The sequence below is a fragment of the Schistocerca gregaria genome, chromosome 8 (genome assembly GCF_023897955.1).
Source record: "Schistocerca gregaria isolate iqSchGreg1 chromosome 8, iqSchGreg1.2, whole genome shotgun sequence".
In the NCBI taxonomy this organism is placed as follows: domain Eukaryota; kingdom Metazoa; phylum Arthropoda; class Insecta; order Orthoptera; family Acrididae; genus Schistocerca; species Schistocerca gregaria.
Genome location: NC_064927.1, coordinates 171,656,423 through 171,682,571, shown reverse-complemented (window position 1 = coordinate 171,682,571; position 26,149 = coordinate 171,656,423). Strand labels below are relative to the sequence as shown.

The window sequence follows — 26,149 nt, the reverse complement described above, 5'->3', positions numbered from 1 at the left end:
ACGCCGCAACCGTTGCCAAAAGTTGGATTTTTTCTTTTCCTTTTTTTCTTCCGTTTCTGTAGTTTTCAATTCATTATGACGATGTACCATACCCAGAAAACTTTTATGTCCGTTCCATAGAATTTATATCACGCAGACTTGGTAGTCGAGACAACACTATAATGCTATTCTAACCACTGTAGTTCGATTCTGGCCTCGAGATGCGGACAATTAGACTGCTGAAGGATGACATCGTCGTCGGGGCACACATCAAACATGAAAGGATGCCGTTAGCATGTCTTCTACTACTACCTCAGGTCCCATGCTAGCACAGGAAAATTTTTCCACAACATAAAACTTCTCCCACCAGCCTGAGTGTATGAAGAGCTGCACCCTTCGAGCCGCCGTTCACTTCGTTGATGGGGTTTGTGGAAGCAAAGATCTGATTCACCCGAAGAGCCGATACGTTTCCATTGATCGACCGTCGAACCCCGATGGTCCCGGCTAAAGGATGGAACTCCTCCACGCCCATACCAAAGTGGTGACCAAACCAAAACTTCCTCTGTCACCTCCGTATGCCATTCAAATCAGAATCACAGGATGCGGGCAGTGATGTTGTCCATGCGTCTGGGTAGGATTACTCATTGACATGATCCATCAGGAGACAGAAAATGGACGAAATCGATTGAAGGGTAGTGGTTTGTAAGGGCAGAGGGGAAAAAGTGGCAAGGCAAGCGCCAAGGGAAAAAATCTTCTGCGACAGTAGGACGGGTAGTAAGGACAGTAGCGGCTTGCTATCTGCGACAGTGCATGCAAGGTGTGGTTATGTCAGTGCGAGGTATCGTGCATCGTTACCTTTGTCGTTGCGGGTGCACGTTGTAGGGCCTGCTGCAGCTGCTGCGTCCCTGCAACAGTTCGAGGTCGTACATTAGTGGGCGATCGGCCATAGATCAGCTTACAGTGTAAGGGGTGTGTGTGGCTAGTTTGCGTGTTGTGTACAGTACGGCTTTCCTGCGATTGCCTGTTTTTCGGCGGATAGAGAATCTGGGGTTTCCAGTAGAAGCTGTGTTGCAGGGGCTCGCCAGTACTGTTGTGTTAGCGTGCTATGGACCATACATATTTGGTTTCTTGCTAATAGTGTCTATGATCTATTATTTTTCCATTAATGGTTGTGGCCGTAGTTCCCCAGAGAAAGGATAAACGGGTTACGCGAGTGTCTAGTGTTTCTGTACAGTTGTGTGGAGAGTTTTTGGAATACGTGCAAGAAGGTATCTAGTAGATATTCCTGGTGAAGGTCCGCGGTACGTGTGTAACGCGGAGCATTGCTTACGATTCTGAGTACTTTGTTCTGTATGAACTGCAGACGGTTCAGGCGTGTGGGCGCAGCTTATCCCCAGACGGGAGCAGCATACGTCAGCAGAGGTCTGATAAGTGTGGTGTACATGGATTTAGACACCCTCTTATTCAGCGTGCTACGCCTGTTAAGCATAGGGGAGAGTTATTTGAGCCTAGTGTTTGCTTTTTTGGTCATGTGTTGAATGTGGTCCCACCCAGAGATTCTGACGCACACTGACAAATATATATAGTGAGTTTCGAATCATATCACAGGCAGATACGTCTGGCAACTTCCATCTCCGTATCCATTGGTGTCTCATACATAAGTCACTTGGCATATCCCCATAGGAAACAATCAAGGGGTTCAAGTCAGGTGACTTCGCAGGCCATGCAACAGGACATCCCCTTCCAATTCAGAGACCAGGAAATGCTGTAGCGCTACTGCTCCATCGTATTGTACTGTACGTCTCTGAATAGCACTGAGCAATGAATGGGCCTGTAGTCAATTCATAACACGTCCTGTAATGGGACAATGTAGACGCTATGCAACAGAGCCTTATTATGGACAAGTAAAGTAAACAAAACGTGCATCATGACTTTCTAGGAATCAAACTCTTCCTCCTTGCTCCTTTGCAGGAAATAAAGATTGCAAATGTAAATAAACAGCACATTGTGTGTAAACTTGTACTTACGTTAGTTTTAAACAAGTTGGAAAACAGTAATGCTAGATAAAGCGGTAGACAAGTTTACTTCCACATCTCCTTAAGCTGGCTTCTCCGACCACAGATGACATTGCTATCCTCAGTGAAAGTGAAGAAGAAATACAAGATCTGTCGAATAGAAGAACAGTCTAATGGATGCAGCTTTAAATGAAGACAGACAAAAATACTGAGAAGCACCTGAAGTAAGAAATAACGACAAGCTTAATATCAAATTGGTGATCACAAAGTACACGAAGTTAAGGAATTCTCCTACCTTGAAAGCAAAACAACCCTTGACGGAAGAAGCAACACACATAAAAAGAAGACTAGCACTCGCAAATAGGGCGCTCTTGACATTCGTATGAAACACAAGCCTTACTCTGAGGAAGAATTTTCTGAGAATGTAGGTCTACGTTTAGAGCACAAAATTGTACGACAATGAATCATAGCGAGTGGGAAAACCAGAATAAAAATTAGGACAGTTTGAGATGTGGTGCTACAGAAAAGTGGTGAAATTATGAGGTCCTCCGCGGAATCGGCGACCAAAGGAATGCACGGAAAATACTGACAACAGCAAGTGGCAGAATGATAGGACATGTCTTAAGACATCGGGGAATAATTTCCAGGATACTAGAGGGTAAAACGGCAAGGAATGACAGAGTTTGGAGTACACCCTGGTGTAAATGCAAGTTCTACACTGAAACGTTTAGCGCAGGAGAGCAATTCGAGACAGGCCGCAACAAACCAGCCATAAGTAGCCATTATTAATGTCCTGCTTGAGGCAGTCACATCGTTGAAATACCTGCAAAGCCATATCAGATGGAATGAACATGTGAGTATTGTAGCAAGAAAGGCAAACGGCCGACTTCTGCTTATTGGGAGAGTTCTAGGAAAGTATGGTTCATATGTGCAGGAGACTGCATAGAGGACTCTAGTACAACGTATTCTTCAGTACTGCTAGAGCGCTTGGGATCGATATCAGCTTGGGTTAATGGAAGACATCGAAGTAATTCGGAGGTGAAATGGTTCAAATGGCTCTGAGCACTATGGGACTTAACTGCTGGGGTCATCAGTCCCCTAGAACTTAGAACTACTTAAACCTAACTAACCTAAGGACATCATACACATCCCTGCTCGAGACAGGATTCGAACCGCGACCGTAGCGGTCGCGCGATTGCAGACCGTAGCGCCTAGAACCGCACGGCAACCACAGCCGGCTTCAGAAGTGAGTTTCTAGGTTTGTTATTGGTAGGTGCTTCGAGTCTTCAAATGGAAATCCCTGGAGGGAAGGCGACATTCCTTTCGAGGAACACTATTGAGAAAATTTAGAGGTCTGGCATTAGAGGGTGACTGCAAAAACGGATCTGTTGCCTCCAACATACATTGCACGTAAGGACCACGAATATAAGGACGAGAAATTAGGGCTCATACGGAGGCATAAAGACAGTCGTTTTGGAACAGGAAAGAAAATGACTAGTAGTGGTACAGGGTACCCTCTGCCACTCGCCGGTTAGTTGAATTACGGACTATCGAAGTAGATGTGGATTCTTTCTTTCTATTGATACTGCCTTTATCCCGCATTGTGCGCAGGATCGGCAGGGTTAAGTACGGAATTGGCATCCTTAACTTGGAGGGGTCGCCGGATGCCCTTCCTACCGCCACCCCATACCCCCCAGGACGGAATTAGTGTAGCCTGTCTGTTTGCGTCTAGTGTAAATCGTGAAATAGTGTAAATGTGTTACAAATATCTGCGAGTCGTGTAACTGAGGCGGGACGTGGTGACCAGCCCGGTATTCACCTAGGAGGATGTGGAAAAACACCTAAAAACCACATACAGGCTGGCCTGGCACACCGGCCGTCGTCGTTCATCCGCCAGGCGGATTCTATCCGGGCCGGCGCGCCTAGTCGCGTCAAGGAAGCAGCGCATTATCGAAGTAGATGTGGATGTAGACTGAATAAATGTCAAGCGATTAGATGTTCATGAAGAAATAGTTGCTTGTGTTATTTCGTTCATGCGTTTTGGCTGTGTTTTCATTTATATTACTAATGTTCAAGTCACTTGTCATTTTACTAATGCTTGGAATGCAAAAATTTAACTAAATGAGTTCAAAAAGAATACAAAACGGCACATACGGCGTTAAGTGGCGAACAGGTTTCTTAGCACTAGGGTCGCTAGTATGTCCTCAACTGTCAAGCGGTCACTAAAGTGCGCTTAATTTACGATGGCCGCCGAGTTCAGGTTCGTTCTGCGCATCTGACGTCACAAAACACAGTCAGCCAATGAACAGAGAACGACGTTGCCAGAGCTCGACTGCATTGCAGAGCACGGACGAGTGTCTTCAGTTTTAGAAACGTTCAGTCATAAATTAAGTAATTGAACAAAAGCAATGTCTTGATAGCAGACTTTATATAAAAGGAAGTTTGGAGAAAGCATTCTTTATACCAATTGCTTCATATTCTATTAATTAATTAAAGCAAACAAGCAATAAAACTCCTAATTCTGGCGAAAGTAGGGAAGTTCATTCTCACTAACCGCTTTTTCGCAATAAAGGACAGCGGTAATTGTTTATTTCCTATTGTACTTCGACGAAACGTGAGTAATTCATAGTCATACCAACAGCGATTGTAGGTATTTTGCGTGATTTTTTTAAAACTCTTCCAGGGATTGCGTTAAATGACAAGCTGCGTTAGGGTAACGGTTAAGGTGTTTGGCTAGTTCCAAATTCAAACCTTGCTAGGTACCTAATATTTTCTTTATTTAAAAACACTATCGAAGTGTCTTACTACATTAATTTTATTCTTTTGAATGTAATTTTTTGAAATTTCTAATGGCAACTGAAATCGACCATACAGAAAGTATACGCTGTGACTTTTACCTCTGAAAAGTCTTCAAAATTTCGTGCAATGGTTTACTACATTTAATGCTACACAATAACTGCGTTGAAGATCGAAACAAAGTTAAGTCATTTGTGGGGGGAAGGTATCAGTCAAGAAGATGTGTAAAAATCGAATTTTTCGGCCACATAGTTATTGTGAAATCGAATGATAAGTCTGTCAAAGCAGTCGGAACACCATGTGTCTTTACAGGCGAGCAGTGCAGTGATGACAAAATCGCGCACAGCGCGAAATGCAGGGAGCACGTCTCTGTAGCAGCGAAAGGGTTAATGCGGCCGTGGTAGCTTTACTTCATAAACTGCGCGCTCCCCCCTGAACGTAAGTTTGCGAACTATACTATAGTATACTGTGGTGCTGTTGTTCTTAGCGCCTACAACTGTCTTCACAGCAGTCTCCTGCGTCTGGACGGGCATGCGCGAGCTGACAAGATAAAAGAATTGAACTATAGTTTCGCAGCTTTGAATGTAGCTCGATACGTTAGACTGTGGCCTGTCCGCTAGAGATTCAATGATGCGTGCCACAAACGACTTCCACAGCGTCAGTAGAGACGCGCTGTTTGTGTGAGAGGCCACGTGCGGTGTATGCTGAGGCGCAGGTGACGTCCCCTTAACCCGAGGCTTGCAGATGGAGACGAGGGCTCGTCGAACGCAGCGCCCCAGGGCAGCCACGCGCCCGCTAACTGGATCTCGGGTCGCTAACTTGCTTAGGGAGCGACCTCCGAGCTAATCCGCGGCCGCCGGCGGGTTTGCCTTTGTGCCGCAGTTGGAGAGTGGAGATCCTGTCCACGAGGAACACGGCGGATCGGCAAGTGGGGGAGCGAACCGTGCAAGTGCAGCCAGCCGCCTCGGTCAATAGCCTGACAACGGAGGCCAGAGGCGGTGGCCCTCTGACCGCACCGACCTCCAGCGTCTACAGAGGCCGGTCTCTCAACCTCACTTCCAGTCCCCGATAGTGTCAGCCGCATTTGCTTTGCAGCTTTCTCTGGCTGAAGTTCCCTCATCTCGTACCTAAGTTCAGCTGCAGTAGCACAGATGGCAGGTTACTTCCGCGCTGGAGAGAGCCGAATTTCAATCTGGGGAGGTTACGTACAAGGTGCGACAATAAAGTAATGAGAATGATATGAAACTTCCTGGCAGATTAAAACTCTGTGCCGGGCCGAGGCTCGAACTCGGGACCTTTTCATTTCCCGGGAGAGTGCTCTACCAACTGAGCTACCCAAGCACGACTCATGCCCCGTCCTCACAGCTTTACTTCTGCCAGTACCTCGTCTCCTACCTTCCAAACTTTACAGAAGCTCTTCTGCGAACCTTGCACAACTAGCACTCCTGAAAGAAGAGCTTCTGTGAAGTTTGAAAGGTAGAAGATGAGGTACTGGTACAAGTAAAGCTGTGAGGACGGGGCGTGAGTCGTGCTTGGGTAGCTCAGTTCGTAGAGCACTTGCCTGCGAAAGACTAAGGTCCCGTCTTCAAGTGTCGGTTCCGCACACAGTTTTAATCTGCCAGGAAGTTTCATATCAGCGCACACTCCGCTTCAGAGTGAAAATCTAATTCTGCAATGAGGCTGAAGTTAAAAAAAAAATGTTGCTTACCATTTTAGTCAAGTATTGTGTTGTCCCCTACAAAATAGTTCCGTCTTGACTGCACACACTTTTTCCAGCGCTTCTGCCATTGATGGTAACAATTCTGGAACTCTTCTTCTGTAATATCCTACAAGACGTTCGTCACAGCTTTTTGGACATCTTGTGTTGTTTGATAATGGTGTCCTTTGTCCGCCGTTTTGACTCTTGGAAATAGAAAAAAGTCGGACGGAGCGATATCTGATGAATAAGGTGGCTGCGGCAGTACTGAAAATTGCTGTACTGACAAATCAGTATGGGATGGCGCATTGATGCAGAAAAAAAAAGTTCAAATGTGTGTGAAATCTTATGGGACTTAACTGCTAAGTAAGGTCATCAGTCGCTGAGCTTACACACAACTTAACCTAAATTATCCTAAGGACAAACACATACACCCATGCCCGAGGGAGGACTCAAACATCCGCCGGGACCAGCCGCACAGTCCATGACTGCAGCGCCTTAGACTGCTCGGCTAATCCTGCGCGGCCATGATGCAGAATCCATTTATCAGCAATGTAGGCATGGATACGAAGGCTCTTTTACGAAGTATTTCTAAAATTTCTTTGTAGTAATACTGGTTACTGTTCGTCCAAGAGGCACCCCCCCCCCCCCCCCCCCGCTTTTATGAACAATTCCCTTGGAATCAAAGAAGCACACAAGATTGATTGTCGTCCATTGCGCTCATCATATTGAACATTCGTTCTGCCTTCACTAAACATTTTATGCCAACGAAAAACTTGAGCTCTCGACACAACCTCCTCTCCAAAAGCCTTCTGAGGCTTAGCGTAAGTTGTCGTCGCGTTTTCACCCCATTTAACGCAAAAGGATATGGGATACCGTCGCGCAATATTATGCAGTTCCATTTCCGTGACGAGAGACACAAACACGTGTTAACTTATTACAGCACAGCTCACGACTGAGCAGTTGCATCGATGTGCTGCTTGGACGAAGCAGCTTATAAACAAAGGTCAAAGATATTGTGCCTACGAAAGTCTGCAGGGTTGCAACATCTTGCAAAGTAAATCAGTCTTATTACTTTATTGTCGTACCTCGAATTATACGACGCAGGGTGTATCATTTGTCGTGATATCCTCAAATAACACTTTAGCCAGAAATAATTTAAAAAATGTATCAAGCGAAAGTTCTTTATCTACCAAGGGGTACAAAAGTGTCTTCAGGGAATTGAGATAGGGCCACTCTTGTTCACATACATAAAATATCTGACGAACAAGGCGACCATAAGTCCGCAAATAATTGCTGATGACGCTGAATTACACGGAGATGTTTAGTTTTGAGTGAATATACAAGGATACAGGATAATTTAGGCAGATATTCTATTTGGTGCGATGAATGTCAGCAAGAAAAATGAAAGTTAATAAAGATGAATAAAACAAACAGTCCTTTAATATTCGAATACAGTGTTAGTGGTGTCCTGTTCTACATGGTCACGCAGATTAAGTGTCTAGACATGTTGTCGCAAAGCAACATTTCATTTACTACAGGTAGGTTCAATAAACACATGAATGTTACGGGAACGGTTCATGAACTCAAATGGTAATGCCTAGTCGGAAACCAACGTTCTTTTCGTGAAATATTAATGAGACCCGGCATTTATAGCAGACAGCAGAACGATTCTACTACTATCAACGCACATTTCGTGTAAGGATTGCGATGACGAGATAAGAGAAAGTAGGGCTCATGTGGAGGGATACAGACAGTCAATTTCCCTAGCTCCAATTACGAGTTGAACAAGGAAAGGTACGTCTAGTACTACGAGGTACCCTCCGCCACACACTGTATGGTCACTTGCGGAGCACGTGTGTAGCAGCCGCCATAGCCTTCAATGTTGTCTGATAATGCTCCACTGACGAAAGGTAAATGAAGGCATTAACAAGCATGATTGCATTTCTCGTAACATAATTCGTTACGAAAATATGAACAATAGTACTCTTTATTGTAAATATTGTCCAATATTTTTTATAGAGTAATCCACTTCCTCTCCTCAATAACTGTTCAAAAATGTTTTGCAGTGTACCATACAGTAAATCAGGACATTATTAAAAACCAAACACAAAAGACTTAGACTCTCCCGCATTGGAATAAACTGCAATACCTATGTTAACGGAATTCACCCATTTTCTGGAGCTGGCAGTACACAAATGGAAACACAAGCAAAACCCACATTGGTTATTCAGAACGCTGAGTTCACACAAGGCATTGCGTGCTTCACATTCACCACATAAGCATCCTGGTTCTTAGCGGCAAATTATCCAGAAGACGAGGAAGAATTCGTGTAAGTTGACATATTCCCTGCCGATGGTGCGACTAATTATGAAGTAAGAGTCAAAAATTATAGTACCGAGCACCGATTGATGCTGATGTTCCCCTGAGACATCGTTGGTTTTCGTTGGATCGACGTAAGTTTTCTTTCTATTTACCTGCCTCTTCTTTGAGAACGAACACTGATCCGTAAACAGAACATCTACGAAGAAGTTCCGGTTAGCGAGAAATGGCCCCTGTGCCGAGAGGCAGAGCTGTGCCCCATCCTGGAAATCATACCCATGCTACTCTTGGTTCCGGTGTATATGATAAGGATGTAACGGTGATACGTTAAATGGGATGCTCACTCTCGTTTTAGAAGTGCCAGTCTCCTGTTCAAGCTATCATGTGCTCAAGTGTGGATTCACTGCAATAGAACAGTAACTCTGACGTCTGTGTTAGTTCTACGATGACTGCATTGCGTTGAGTTGAAACTCAGTGTTTCCTGAAGTGTTAAAATACCACGAGAAAACCACCTACGTGGAGGCGGGTTTTTGTCAGGATATCGCACCATCTCAAGTTCCTCTGCCTGAGTAGTAATGCGCCTACCTTCCATCTCAATAAAAGAAATGATGGTGCCATTTTTAATCGAGGACTACCTTTGCAGTAACAACATGTAATTTAAAAGTACTGCAGAACAGTAAAAATATGTCCACAATGTAAATAACAAATGTAAAAATGTGCTAAAAATAAGAAAATATTATTATAGTTATTATTGTGGTTACTTACATCCTCTATATATGAATAGCATTTCTACTTTCTCATCGTTGGGATATTGTTTTCACACAAGCTTTCAACTGAAGATGGTTGACTGAATGATCGATTTGCATTTTCCTTGTGTTTCCATTTGTTTCTCTCAGCTACAGCAAGAGGGCTAGTTACATTAATCCAGCTACTTGTACAATGTAATATTACAGGACAGTCCAGAACAATTTTTTCCTAGACAAAGATTTGACGAAATCATAGCACGAAGAATCACTCTCGCGTTACGTTCCAGAGGTTTTCCAACACGTTAAGTAAATGATAGCCGTCTACTTAAAAACGTGTTGGACCACCTTTGGAACTTACGCTGCCAAAGCGCAACAACCTCAAGCATTGTGTTTGGTGGCACCAGGATAAAATTTGTGCTTGCCGAGGTGTTGTAGTGTTAATAACACATTTTTCACGGTCATCGGCGATCAGATGGCGCTTAAGAAGCCTGTCTGTGCTGCCTGTGTTGTGACTCTGCAAGCGGTAACTGCTGAGTTTAGGCCCGAACAGTGTTCACGATATTCATTCTAGGGTACAACCATGCCCCACCGAGGAGTACTCCTGCTGAACAGAGCACATGTTGCACCTATTGTTTGATCAGGACCATTGGGAACCATCTGCTTGCACCAGGATTAAGAAAATTGGAGCTCCGGTTGGGTTACCACTGACACCGTGACACCACCAAGAATTTGCTACTCTTGTATCGTGAAATAGTTAACTGGAGTCCGTAATGACACTCTGTTGTCTTCAGTGATGAGAATAGGTTCTGCCTGTATGCGAGTGATGGACGTACACGTGTATTGCGTAGACTTGATGAGATGTGTATCACAGTGTGCATTCGCTCACGATACACAGGTCCCATCCAAGGCTGCATAATAAGGAGCGGGAGGGTGGGAATTAATCACCACTTACTGTGACTGACATCTGGCGTTTCTGGAGGATGAAGTAACCAATAACCACCACATTTCACAGTCTGTTACCTCGGTTCCTTCGACAGGAAAGTACATGATTTTTCAGCGCGACAGTGTATGTACATGTGCGGCTGCTGCTACGAAACGTGCTCTTCATGGTTTACTATAATTGCCCGGACCGTCAAGAACACTAGATCTTTTGCCACTTGAACACGTATGGGACATGATGAAGCAGTTCTTCAGATCCCACAAGGACCAGTGCCGTATTGCAACAACAGATGCAAGACGATTGTGTCAGTCTATCACAGGAAGATGTTCGACAACGTTGTGGTCATTTTCATGTGAGAATACACGCCATTGTTGCCTCCAGAGGGGTCTACACTGTGTATTGATGCGATTGTTTGGGCACACTTCACTGTGACATCTGTGTTCCATTTGGGCTGAAAGTATCATACACTCCCACAATAATGAACTCTCTGGCACTTCAACTATCAGTAAAATGACAGTGTCGCAGAGGGTGTTGCATTATTTCCGGCAGTGTATGCTGGCTTATAGTGTATAATGACTGCGTGTTGGATCGGCTCCAATTAGCCGGCAGGAATGAAGGGTGAATCACTGAAAATGCAAACCCTGACTGATGGTGAAACGTCTGAGAAACGATTGACCGACTGTTGTTAAAAGATACTGAGATGAGTTAATATTTTTTATGGATTATAAAAATTTTATCTACGTATAGCAGGTGGAAAATAGTTTAGTAAAGCAGCAGACTGACAGAAAAAAATCATTACCAAACAGAAGATTTAATCTCAAAAAAAGGTTCAAATGGCTCTGAGCACTATGGGTCTCAACTGTTGTGGTCATTAGTCCCCTAGAACTTAGAACTACGTAAACCTAACTAACCTAAGGACATCACACACATCCATGTCCGAGGCAGGATTCGAACCTGCGACCGCAGCAGTCGCACGGTTCCGGACTGCGCGCCTAGAATTTAATCTCGTTGAGAGTGATAAGATTCTAGGTACACATTAAATAAATATTATCCAAGAAATCTAGGAGACGAAGGTCTTTATGAAAAAAATATACGAAAAAATTACAAATATACAGACATAACTTGTCGCCCTTTTCAGATGATTCCAAAAGAAGGTTTATGTAATTGCTATTAATCAGAAGTAGATCACAGACGCTTCATGGATGTAGTTGGCTGCGGCATTTTCTTAACAACATGCCACGTCATTAAACCACCTTGTTGCTATGTAAATACAATACACCTTGCAAGTATGCAGAGATCTAGCTTTTTTGACAGCACACGGTTGACATACATCCAGAATCTAAGTGAATATTACCACAATTTTTACAGGATAGAATTACAACATCAATGATTGTATCGTCTGCTAGAACTCTGAGATTAAAGTTAATGCTATCGGCTGTATCTTTACGGGGAAATTGAATTGATGTCTTCACAATTTAAAATTTAATGTCATGTAAGATATATTTTTAAGAGTTTATTTCAGTTGGTGGTTCAACTTGCCTTTTGTGGCCTCACAGCAATCCATACAATACAATTTTACTGTTTATGTTCACCAGAATCCCGTCGACATAGAAACAACTATCCTTCATAGTCTTTTTGACAACGTGAATGTAAATTCTTAAATTCTTTGCCACCAGAGACACATTTTAAAAAAATTCTTTTACCGTTTGTAAGTTTTTATTGTACCAGTAAACGATATTATATATTTTTTAGTAGATACACATAACTGTGGAAACAGTCACAGAAAATTTTGTGTGTCTACGTTTAGTGAAAGCTGAGAAAAGTTACATAAAATATGGGAAAAGGAAACTTAGAGGAAACTTGCCCTACTGCATAGACACAGTCTTCATTCTTCAAATGCATTCTGGAATTTTATTACGACACATCTTTCTATCTGTTGTGTTTTCTTTACTAATCATTTCTGACAGCAGTTTGCATTTTGTAGCCTAGACTGATCTAAGGCCAACATGGCAATCCTACCACCCGCGAGCCTTCAGGAAATCCCAGTACCTCACGAACCTGGCATTTTCTGACACTACCAATCTATCAATCAATCTATCGTCAAAATTATGTTTGTACTCCATCCAGGTATTCCAACAGAAAAATTCGTCAAAGTAATGCCCCTCATTCCAAATTCCAACTTATTCCACACTTTGCCATTTTACTCATTTTTCATCTTTAAATCTGGACACAGATGTTTCGATAACCTCATTAAGTCAATGGCTTGCCAAGTTGATACACAGCTTCCCATCAGATTACCAAGTTTAAGCACAATCAGGAATGGCCAGTAATTGGAGTGACAGTCTGAGGGCACTGCGTGTACACACACACACACACATACTCGTTAGTCACCTATACGTTTCACACACACTTATACACACAGATCTCATACTTTTCGATGGAAAGGTACCTCTAAGAGCGAAGGACAGAACAAACTTTACAATTAGGTGGTTCAACTTGCCTTTTGTGGCCTCCCAGCAATCCATACAATACAATTTTATTTCTATCTCATTGCACCGTTTTAGAAATTTAAAAATGTTTTTTTGAGACTGCATTAGTTTCACTCCCTGTCTCTAAAACAGCTTTATCCTCACACTTACTTCAAATAAAAAATGCAGATCATAAGATCATAAGCGAGAATATTCTTGAAATGACAGTCGTATTCACCACATATAAACCAACACTGTAGTCAAAGATATAAACAGCAACAATAGCATATTCTCCAGGGTGTCAGAGAGTGAAACTTGATGGATGACAATTACTACACAAATTAATCACTTTGAAATAAGAGACTTGAAATAATATTGATAGACTTACAGCCATGCACAAAGTTTGAAGTGGCAAAAACTGTATGCACTACCACAGAAAACCGATAATTAATATGATTCCATTTGAAGTATAGTCACCTGAAATATCCCGTTTTAAAGAGGACCTCCTATAAAACACCTTACGATGGCAAAAAATTAGTTATTTTTATCTAAAATCCGTTTCCAGGTAGCCTCATTATGGAACTAACAAAAAAGGCGCCATACATTCCCTTGAATTCATGAGATACGTCTTTAGGATCAGAAATTGACTCTCCTGTCCAGAGATTTTTGATCCAGGTGATGTGGTAGTAAGTCAAAAGCCTCTCAATAATCAAGACGCACCGAAACAATCTCTCTTCATCTATCCATGGAATTGAGCATGTCCTGTGTGAAAAGTGCGATTTGCAATTTATGTCATCGAAGTTCCCGGAACCCATAACGATTTTCATGAAGAACGTAATTTCGTGCCAAGTAGGTGATTGTCTGGAACTCACAGTGTTTCTAGTAATCCGCTACAAACAGATACAAAAGTTATAGGATGGTAGTTCTGTGGATTTATTCCTCTTCCCTCTTTGTAAATAGCCATGCGTGTGTTCTGTGGCAACCACGTGAAACAAGCGTTTGCTGAACAACGATGAACATGTAACATGTTCAGGGTTCCTGTCCTCCCGTATCAGGAAATTTTCGATCCAGTCACAAAGCCAGTTTGATATGCAGTGGAAACGCATTTCTTAAATTTCACGTGTGTGATACGAATTGACGTTTCATGCAAACCTTAAGCTGATGCTTACAGCGAAATGACAGATGAGCTTATTGTTCTCCTCGTGTTTTCCTACGCAGATACATTCATCCTGGTGTCCCATGTAGATGCAACGCCGGCAGCGGTGGCCGAGCGGTTCTGGGCGCTTCAGTCCAGAACCGCGGACTGCTACGGTCGCAGGTTCGAATCCTGCCTCGGCCATGGATGTGTGTGATGTCCTTAGGTTAGTTAGGTCTAAGTAGTTCTAAGGTTTAGGGGACTGATTACCTCAGATATTAAGTCCCACAGTGCTCAGAGCCATTTTGTAGATGCAACATGAATGTACAGTTACGGAATTTCGAATAGGTTTTGGGATACAAGAAGTCCTCGAACTGTGTGCCAGAAAGTCATAGCCAAAAATCTTACTACTGGTAACTTGGAGTTACTTTGCAACACTATTTAGTAAATTTTGGAGAAGGAACTGTACAACTTCTTAACCAAACATCTACTATGTGACAAGAATCCAAACTGTGACCTTTGATTCAGTAAGCATGCTTTATCTGTTGAGGTTTATCATTATAGCTCTCGTACTTTTTCTGTTCTACAAAAAGGATAACGTTTTCCCGCAGTTTGTGACGCAAGATGTAATTTAATAACCAATTTCCCGTCAGTTTCCAATAGAGCTGTTCGCTAAAATGCATTTGAGTCCAGGAGTTAACTCTTGATTAAAACTGTGTTTATTAAGTATGCTGCGATGAAAATAATAATGTCAAAGTTGATTGCCGCTGGTTGCAATCCAACGGCTAGCTGACTGCTGCGTGCCCGGCAGTGTAGTTCAGAGGGGAGAGGATCAGTTATGAGTGATGTAGGGATTTAAATACGTGGCACATTTTGAATCCAAAGAATAACGCGCTTATATATACTATCTGTATACCGATTATAGTGCCTTACGGTGCGTAAAAAGCTATGATAATCTAATAACCATGGGGGAATGGAGCTTGATAGCTAGGAAAAGAACGAAAGAAGTAGTGGCGGGACAGTGTGGGGTTAATAGCAATAATGAGAGGTGTCAATGACTAACTGAGTTTTACAGTAAATTCCAGTTAGTAACAGCGAATGAACTATTCACAGTTCAGAAGAAGAGGTGATATCTTTGAAAAAGATAGGCAGTAATGTCAGATCCCAGATAGACTATATCTTGATCACAAAGAGATCGCGAAATTTGATACCGTCAGGCACACACCAGAGCAGCTATGGACTCAGGTCACAATTAAGTAATGTTGAAGAACAGACTGAAGTTTGGGAGACTCGTCTAGAAAAGTCAGTGTGTAAGTAAGTGAGATTCGGATGTACTGATGAATGATGAGGAGCATCTGATGTTGTGCTATACATAACTATACATAAAGCCTGCCGCAGTAAACAGGTCAGTGGAAGAGGAATGGACATCTCTAAGAAGGGCAGTCACAGGAGATGGGCAGATAAACGAAAGTACAAAGAAAGTAACTCTGCAGAAACCTTTGGAAAAAGAAGTAAAGTTTCCACTGATCGAGGACGAAGGTAATACAAAAAATTCAGGAAAAGACAGGAAGAGCAATATAGGTCACTTAGCAATGAAACTAATAAGAAGAGCCTGGAAGTCAAGGCAAAATGGTGGCAGGAAAAATGTCATTAAATCTAAAAGGAAATCGTCGTCGGAAGGGCGATTTAGCGTATAGAAAACTAGAAACAACATTCAGTGAAACTGAAAGCAAAGGCGCCAACATAAAGAGTGCTGGAGGAATTCCACTGTTAAACAGAGTGAAGGGGGCGAATAAATGGGAAGGGTACATTGAAGACAAATTGAGTATTTGTCTGACGATATGGTTGTGGAATAAATAGGAGTTGATGAGGAAGTCAAAGGAGAAATATTATTAGAGACAGAGTCTAACAGAGCGTTGTTAGATTTACTATCAAATGAAGTTAAAAATAACATTCCTTCGTAATTTCTGAAGTCACTCGTTGACAGTTCAGCGTTACAGATTTTACGCTTCTAGTATAAGTAAGCGTGTCATCGAACAGGCTGATGCAGTTCAAAACAGCTTAAAGCCTTTTGTTATTTAGGAAGTCAGTGGTAAGTTATGTGCAGCGACATTTGATGTATCATCTGTTTCGCACAGTCAGCTTCACTAGGGTACGCTGAGTGCACAATGCATTTTCAGAGAATGATTTCTTGTGAATACTTTTTTGTCTGGAGATAAATTCCTTGACGTTAAGGAAACAAGAGTGAATATTACAAAAGAAACAGAAGACATCTTAGCTGATTGGAACATTTTGCGGAACAAGATGCGTAATTGCTTTTTTGTCATCGACGAATGTGGCAACTACATAAAAAATGTCTGCGGCTCGTGGTCTTGCAGTAGCGTTCACGCTTCCCGCGCTCGGGGTCCCGGGTTCAATTCCCGGCAAGGTCAGGGATTTTCTTTGCCTCGGGATGATTGGGTGTTGTGTGTCTTTCATCATCATTTGATCCTCATTCACTCGCAAGTCGCCGTAGTGGCGTGAAAGAACTTGTGGAGCGGCGGCCTAACCGCCCCGCGAGGGTCTCCTGGCCACCAATGCCACACGCTCATTATTATCGTTATTACATAAAAAATTCGGAAAATAACAAACGGCTTCCTTGCGTTGCACATGACATTAACACAGTGCTTAGTCACACTTTCTATAAAAGTAACTACTTGTTAAATGACAACCCAAACGTTACAGCATCAAGAAGTAATGCAAAATACATTTTAGGGTGCTTGACGAATAGTACCCTCTTCTCATATTTGGATTCATCTCGAAATCAAAACATCAGCACACGCTGGAACAGTTTGTATGCTATGCCAGAGTCTTTACATACTCAGTACAACGAAGTTGTTCCTTTACTGACGTGAAGGAATACCGCTCAAAGATAGCAGCGGTGTAACAATTAACTTGCAGGAAGAATTGTAGATTAACTCAAACCATTTCAATAGCCTACTGATTAACTGGAATGCGAAAGTAATCATCGTTGGAGTTAGTTCTTATTTGTTTCCACAAGCTTTAACAAATCTGCTGTGTCAGTGACTGTGCCTGTGAAATGAGTTTCATTCGTGCACCGGCCGCGGTTGTCTAGCGGTTCTAGACGCTCAGTCCGGAACCGCGGGACTGCTACGGTCGCAGGTTCGAATCCTGCCTCGGGCATGGAAGTGTGTGATGTCCTTAAGTTAGTTAGGTTTAAGTAGTTCTAAGTTCTAGGGGACTGATGACCACAGATGTTAAGTCCCATAGTGCTCAGAGCCATTTGAACCATCATTCGTGCAGTTATAAGAGGCAATTCATGATTATATTGCGGAAAGATAGATTTCTAATTAATTAGTAAAACTGACGTATCTTCTTCTTAATAAGCGTTACAAAGGATCAAATATCAAGCCACGGGTTTTCTAGGTATTAAGATAAATAAATTGCTACGTTCACGTGGCGGTTATTCCGTGATTACATTAACATAACCGTTTTCGTATAGTTAACTAAACGGAGGTGTTCTAATTTGAACAATAATTCATCAACGTAAAATGCACTTCTTCAAGATAATCCTTCATGATTTCCAAGTAAGTTCTGTTGTGCAAGGGGCGTTCCATATTGATTTACACTTTACTTTTAGCGATCATTTGTGGTTCGCCATTCGATTCTTCATTGAAATGGCAAGCATGTAATAATTCGGTCTAACCGCAGGTAGCACGAAAATCACTAGAAGTGTAATCCCTGCACATTACAGCTCATTTTCTCGACTGCTGTCTGTACTTGAGCAGACAACTTGGAGTGCAATCCTCTGGGATAGCGCTGGACGACGTGGCTTCTGTTGGAAGGATGGTGTAAGCACTGCGGATATTCATATGCAATTGGTGACAACATGTGGAAAGTGTGAACCGCCAGTAAAAAGTGTTACTGAAGCACTAGGAATCTCGTCCACACACGAGTCGGAGAAATAAGACAGCCATTACGGCAGTGGTGTTCTAGGTATTTTCACACGTACCGTATTCTCCTGACTTGGCTCCTTTAACTTCTGTAGGACCTCCTCAAACCACGTTTCTGAAGTCTGTCTGGAGTCTGTCGAACCCACCGCAGGACAGCTGCTCTCAGTTCCAGGTATTCTGCGGAATGATGCCCGCGCAGGTGTTTCTTCACAGCTCAGAACAGGCGGAAATCAGAAGAAGCCAGTTCACAGTAGCATGGCGGTTGTGGCAGTATCTGGAACACCATTTCAGCGATTGCAGCACAGCAGTAATTTTCCTCCTCGTGCCTCGACAAATGTTGTCGTGTTGCAAGGGCACATTTCGTGACGGTACACAATATCAACATGCTGTCACCAATCACCTGTGAACATCAGAAGTGCTTACACCGTCTTTACGGAAACCACGACGTCCAGCGCTGTACTTGGTGGTAGTTAGGTCAATGGGCTGCAGTGCGCAGAGATTACACTCTAGTGAATGTCTTGCCATCTACAGTTGGACCAAGTGTTGTGTATGACGTCATACAAAGTGGTAAGGAGAGGTGGGCTACAGAGTGGTGTGCTCATCGTAGAAAAGCTGGCCAAGCTGGACAGCTGCTGAAACAATTAGCGAACAATTTAACACAACACACGGAAGATTTACTTAACTTGTATCTCTCTTAGCGCTAGAAGCAATAATGAAGAGGCCAGCTGTCACAGTATCAACTACCACGAGGCCCAATGTACTCAGCGCGAAAGATGGTGCAGGAGTGAGGCTCCGATCGCAAATGGTCTGTGAGCCTACCGCTGCCTGTCTTCCTGCGGCAGATAGCACTCATAGTACAGAGATGCCGGAGATGTGTGTCAGCGGGGGCACACCATCGTATTCGCCACATCCCATGCGACTGACACCGGCATCTAACGGGAACTTGCTACTCTGTTACAAACTGTAGAATCCTAGAGGGATGGTGTGGTTACACGATAACACACTAAACTCTACATACTTCTAACAATAACGTTGAGTCATTTGTGCACCATAAATGATAGGAAAGATGAGTGTAAATTGATATACAATGCTCCTCATTCTTGTCTTGCTTTTGTTTACTAATGTAGACCCTTCAAGCATAGGGTCACTCTCACCCTTAAAGAGAGATTGTTTCGGAGATTGGGAGAGCAAGAAACCCTCTGGAAAAGACATGGTAGATCTCTGTAGTTAAATGCACCTCTCAGATGACATCTTGAATTGGTAATATTTGAGCTTAGTTATATGGTGACTTGATCTAAAAGTTGGCCTTTCAAATGGATTTCATCTAAGACAATATATGAAATTGATGTAAGTGGTCGCTCGTAGAAACACGTAAATAGTGATATCGCAAATGGTTCATTGGTAGACCATGAATACTGGAACGTTTTTGCCTCTGTTATTGAGTGATTTGACAAGTGTAAATCTTCGCTATTAATTATGATACTTCTTGTACGAAATTAGCTTCATATAGGTTTTGTACATTCTGTAGCTCACGCGTGATACTCTGGACAAGACGCTTCACATTGAGACGATTTGATTATGAAAAATAAAAGAATATCAGGATTTAATACCCCGTCGACGACGAGGTGATTAAAGACAAGGCAAGAGCTGGCAAAAGCTATGGGAGGAACTCGGTGGTGTCTTTTCACCGTAAGTTATTAAGAGAGCAAAGGAAACCTTCATCTAGATGCAGGACCGTTCTTCTCGTGTGCTTGACTTCTATCTGAATCACTGCACTAGCTCTCTTTATTTCTATGAAACCAGTCATTTTGAAAGTATAGAAAAATAAAAACATTCAAGAAATTCACGAACTAGGCTTAGCAGTGTAACGAGAGAATGAGAAATGGTCGATACCTCCCACTGAGGCTGAATGTCTCTTTCTAAACGCGCTGTGTTAGAGGCATAATGTTGAGCCATAGTGAAATTTGCTGTTTTGAAGAGCGCGCCGCAGCGCCTAGTGGAAAGCAGTCGCCTTCCGTTTTTGGCGGTGGCACCGCTGTGGCAACCGCAGCTTTGGTGTCTCCCTCTGGTGTGAAACGGGAAAAGTTGCCTGTTCACGTGCATTTCATGGGCGTTTTGAGCTCGGCGAGGAGCCCATCACCACACAAGACATCACACTCGTCCTCCGCTCCAAACGCAACACCGCCCCTGGTCATGATGGCGTCACCTACCGTCACCTCAAGGAATCCCCTCCATCCTTCCTGTCTGTCCTTGCTACCCTGCACAATGTCCTCCTCTCCACTGGATTTTATCCTGATCTGTGGAAGACTTCCCGTGTCCTGCTGTTCCCTAAACCTAACAAACGCCCCTCTGATACCTCTTCCTATCGTCCAATCTGCCTCACCTCCGTGTTCAGAAAGGTCTTCGAGGCCATCCTCTCTCGGCGTACTCACCGCCACCTTAACCAGCACCACCTCCTTCCTCTTACCCAATGTGGCTTTTGGCCTTCCTTCTCTGCCGACGACCAGCTCCTTAACCTTACCAATCTTCTTTCCCTCCAACTTAACTCCCGTCACTCCGCTGTCTTTGTTTCCCTTGATCTCCAGAACGCCTATAACCGTGTCTGGGATCCCGGACTCGTCTTCAAACTCCAGACCTATGCTCTCCCCATCAACTTCGTCCGTCTCGTTGCTTCCTTCCTCTCCCACCGTCCCTCCTATGTGAATATCCACAATTCCAACTCCTGTACCCACTATCCCTCTGCCGGCGTGTCCGAAGGTTCTGTACTTTCCCCTCTTCTCTATCTCCTGTACACTGCTGATATGCCCAAACCTCCCCCTTCTATTCATATTCTCCAGTTCGCTGATGACACCGCTTTCCTAGCCCTTTATCCTACCCTTTAACGGTCGCAACGTACCTTCCAAACCAAACTTGACCAATTCACCGCTAAGTGCAACCAGTGGTTCCCATGTGTTAATCCCTCCAAGACCCAGGCGATCATCATAGGCCGCACCACCTGCTCCTTCCGCCTCCATGATTTCTACCTCACCATTTATGGCCGTCTTACCCACCTCATTCCTACCCTCAAGTACCTTGGCCTCACACTCAACCGCCACCTCACCTGGACTCCCCATCTCCTTACCATCCAAAACAAAGCTGACAACCGCCTCCGCCTCCTGAAACTCCTGTCTGGCCAGACGTGGGGTCTGCATCCTTCCACCATCCTTAACACCTACAAATCCATGATCCGCCCCATCGTTTGTTATGCCAGCGTCGCTTGAATTTCCGCCGCTCCCCGATTCTGTAAAGCCCCCCAAATCCTCGAACGCCATGGGCTTCAACTCGCCTTCCGCATCCGCCTTCCGTCCCCCACGTGCATCCTCTATGACCTCATTCCCTTCCCCCATATTTTCCTTAAACACATCTGCACACTATACATTGTCCGCCGCCTTGATCCCCCTCACCCCCTGCTGTCTCCCTTCCTCTCCAACCCCAACCAGTTGCCGCGCCTTTACCGTTGTGTCCCTCCCTCTCTCCATCTCCACACCCTCCATCTCCTTTCCCAACACAACTTCCACCATCAACCCCTCACGGATGATGAGCTTCGCCCATTCCTACCAACTCTAAGCCCCTGCCTTCTCCTCAGGGCTCCCTCTCCTCCCCATCCCTCCTCCTGAGCGGCTTTCCCCTCCTACTTCCCCTCCATCTCTTGTGCCTCCTTTTAGTGTATCTGCGCTCCCTCCTGCCCTGTCTTCCCTTTTCCTTTCCCGCTCCACATGTCTTCTGCCTATTCGTAAACCAACGGTTGCCATTCTTCTCTTCATCCCGCCACTTCCCCAGCTGCCCCATGTTCTCCCCTCCTTTTCCATCCTCTCTGACCTTTCCCTCGGCAGGTCCCACGTGGTAGTTTTATTCTTAATCGTGTGTGCTCCAAGTGGGTTTTAAGTGTGTTGTCTCGGAGTGTTTTTAACACTGTGGCCAACTTTTAACCTGTGCCTGCGCATTCAGTGTCTTCTCTGTGTTTTAAGAATCGCCACCTGTGTTTTTTAACTTTCTGTTGACTTTTTTAACTGTCCCCCATGAACGTCTCCATGTCAGTGTATTTTTACCTCCATTTTCTCCCCTTACTCTATTTTATGTTCCCCTTTCTTATCTCCTTATGTATGTATCATTTTATTCTAGTTTTAGTTGTCGTGTCACTCGGCTGAAGAGCCACAGATTGTGCCGCTGACAGCCCTCCCCTACCCACATGGGGCAGGGGAATGAAATCAGAATAAAGAAAAAAAACTCAGTGAGGAGGTCAGTAGGAGGCAGTTGGTCAGCCAAATCAGTCGGAGGCAGTCAGTCAGCCAGGTTAGTCTGTCACTCTCGGCGAGTCTGGTCAGTTGGTCAGTCGAAGTTATGCTAGGTCAGTCTCACGTCACCAGTTACTGGTCTGTCTCTCGTTTGCATTTGTGTGGCAGTTGGTGTCTGTCTGTTGTCAGAGTGATAATGTCTGTCCTTTGGATCAACTTTAAAGCCAGAAATCCAGAGTCTTGCCTCTCCGACACTAACAGAACTCAGCTAGAGGTCGCTCAGTCGGGGCTGAGTTCCTACATCTGAGTCTGCGAGTTAGGCCTCCAGTCTGCTGGAGTTGCTCGGGCAACGGTCACTAGGGGTTGGATCGGTCGGTTGGTCGGTCGCACACCGAGACACGAAATGACGTGTCCGCCTTGAGCGTCGGCGCATGTGAGGTCCCCACGTTAGTCCAGTGGGCAGCGCCGTATAGAAAGGGACAGTAGCTTCGCCGTTCACAAGAGTGGAACAGGAGCGAAAACACGACATCGAGCTGGCCGGGGCGAGCTGCGACGCCGTGAGACGAGAGATCGGTGCGCCTTCCTGCGACCGTTGAAGCGGCTGGCAGCGGACGGTTCGGGAGATCGTTGGGGGTGCTGCCCCAGGCTTTCGCCAGAAATCGCAGTTTATTAGATGTTAAGTGATTGGAGATATGTTGTTTCATTTACCTGTTAAATTCTAGTTGTTTTCTTGGTGAGGTCACCAGCCGCTTTGTTTTGGAGTCGTCCCACCATTCTTCTCCTTTTTCCCACCCGCTGGAAGGTGATTATTTGTGAATTGGGTGGTCCGTTTTTCACTTGTACAATTGGGGAGGTTTAGAGCAATCTGCGCTTCGGGTTGTTTAGTGAACCCCGCCCCTCCCCCCACCCCTCCCCTCGTCAATCTGCCGTACGTTAATAGCTGCCTGTGTCATGTTTATCGGATTCGGTGTTAATGAATTTATAAAATTAAAGTAAAGGCGGAATTCCTGAAATATGTTTTTATCTTGCCTATCATCTTGGGAGGCGGTATATGTATAATGTGAAGCATGTTGTACACTTTATGTAAGTCTGAATTTCATGGGTTTTATTTAAATAGTCCACCGTAAGAGCCCTTTTAAAAACAAACTGCACTTTTGGTGGCAAATAATTTCTTAGCGTGAGTGTTTGTACCATTTCCATCCTTCTCACGGGGTGCATAGTTAATTTGTTTGTGTGAGTTGTTAAAATTTTCAATTTAAAGTAATCTGGTGTGTTGCAGATTTGCACCAGTGTAGTTTTCAGAGGTCGTTGCGAGCGGTCGTGACTACGGCCGTGTTGAAAGGGAGCGGAAGCTTCTGAGCCCGAAGGCTCCTACTGTAAAAAAGAAAAAAAAAGTTTTCTGCCTATGAATAATTGTAACTTAATATTTAGAGGGTCCTTCAGATTTTAATTTTAAATCTGTTTTTGAAAAGGCTTTTAGGAATAAGATTCTCATTTCTTAAAGGTAATTTTATTTTCCATCAGTTACTTCCTGGCAATCACTTCCACGCTCACCTAGTGTGATTATATGTGTTAATGTTGTTGGTGATTCGCTAGTAAACTAAGTAAATTCTTTAAGAAAAGATTTTGAAAGTAATATTGACGGTTCAAATGTGATGTGTTCTACCTGCAGAAATGGTGAAACATACAATTTAATTCCATAAAACACAATATGGATCCTTATAGAAGAACAGACTCATATGACGACAGAGTACGTCTATGTGTTGTACTACCCTAGGTACAAAGTTTCATCAACAGCCAGTGACCTCACAGACAGTGCAATGAGAGTTTCAAAAAACTTAGAACATATTATAGATAGACTTGTTACATAGCGTCATTTGTGGAATCTTCAGTCTTCTGACTGGTTTAATGCTTCCCGTCGCGGAATCACCTCTTGTGTAACCTCTTCATCTCAGAGTACCACTTTCTGCATACGTCCTCAATTATTTGTTGAATGTATTCCAATCTCGGTACTCCTTTGCTTTCTTTCCACCTCTAAAAAAACACTCATTTCATCAGGTTCTAGTTAAAAATTTCGACTGACATATCCCTACATTACGAGTGTTAAGTTCAATTAAATGCTTCCAGTGCGTATTTATTTTGCTTGTTTTGACGACTTTTCTCAACAAATTCTATGTTAATTGGGATGCATCATATTAGCTGTTTGACTGTAGAAATTCTTGGAGTCACGGTGAAAAATAATTACATTAAATAAATTACCAATTTGCACCAACACACAGTTTGTATTTGGTGACAGCGTTTATACTGCTCCAGACATTTGTTGAATGCACAATTCCAAGAAACTAACCTTTCTTTTAATGAAGTCTATCCCAAATCTTGTATCATTTTTGTGACACTCTCTCCCATATTTCGCTATAACACAAAACGTGCTGCCCTTCTCTGAAATTTTTCGATGTACTCCGTCAGGCCTATCTGGTAAGGATCCCACACCGCGCCGCAGTAGTCTAAAAGAGGACGGACAAGTGTGGTGTAGGCAGTCTCCTTAGTAAGTCTGTTACATTTTCAAAGTGTCCTGCCAATAAAACGCAATCTTTGGTTAGCCTTCCCCACAACATTTTCTATGTGTTCTTTCTAATTTACGTTGTTCGTAATTGTAATACCTAGGTATTTAGTTGAATTTACGGCTTTTAGATTAGACTGATTTATCGTGTAACCGAAGTTTAACGAGTTCATTTTAGCACTAATGTGGATGACCTCATACTTTTCGTTATTTAGGGTCAATTGCCACTTTTCGCACCATTCAGATATTTTTTCTAAATCGTTTTGCAGTTTGTTTTGATCTTCTGATGACTTTATTAGTCGATAAACGACAGCGTTATCTGCAAACAACCGAAGACGGCTGCTCAGATTGTCTCCCAAATCGTTTATATAGTTAAGGAACATCAAAGGGCCTATAACACTACCATGGGGAACGCCTGAAATCACTTCTGTTTTACTCAATGGCATTTCGTCAATTACAACTAACTGTGACCTTTCTGACAGGAAATCGCAAATACAATCACATAACTGAGACGACATTCCATAAGCACGCAATTTCACTACGAGCCGCTTGTGTAGTACAGTGTCAAAAGCCTTCCGGAAATCCAGGAATACGGAATCGATCTGAAATCCCTTGTCAATAGCCCTCAGCACTTCATGTGAATAAAGAGCTAGTTGTGGTTCAAAGGAACGATGTTTTCTAAACCCATGTTGACTGTGTGTCAATAGACCGTTTCCATTGAGGTAATTCATAATGTTCGAAAACAATATATGTTCTAAAATCCTGCTATATATCAACGTTAACGATTTACCTCTAGTTTAGTGGATTACTCCTACTAGCTTTCTTGTATATTGGTGTAACCTGTGCAACTTTCCAGTCTTTGCGTACGTATCTTTCGTCGAGCGAACGGTTTGTTATGATAGTTAAGTATGGAGGCAATGCATCAGAATACTCGATAGTACCTCCATTGTTATGGCGCAGAGAAGGCATTGATTGTTTCTTGCCGCTAACATACTTCACAAACAACCAGAATCTCTTTGGATTTTCTGTCAGGTTTCGAGCCCAAGTTTCGTTGTTGCAACTGTTATAGGCGTCTCGCGCTGAAGTCCGCGCTGAATTTCGAGCTTCTGTAAAGGACCGACAATCATGGGGATTTTGCGTCTGTTTAAATTTGGCGTGTTTCTTTCGTTGTTAGAACAGTGTTCTAATCCGTTTTCTGTAACAAGGAGGATCAGCTCCGTTGTTTGTTAGCTTATTTGGTATACATTTCTCCATTGCTGCCATAC

At 43.5% G+C, this 26,149-nt stretch overlaps 1 long non-coding RNA gene across 1 annotated transcript in view; it reads right to left on the bottom strand.

Annotated features, from left to right (window-relative positions):
- Positions 1-831: 831 nt before the first annotated feature.
- The window catches only part of LOC126284741 (uncharacterized), a 587,812-nt gene continuing 562,494 nt past the window's right edge, over positions 832-26,149 (bottom strand). Inside the window, exon 3 of the long non-coding RNA XR_007551546.1 lies at positions 832-884. This is a non-coding gene — a long non-coding RNA (uncharacterized LOC126284741). The remainder of the gene's footprint in view (positions 885-26,149) is intronic.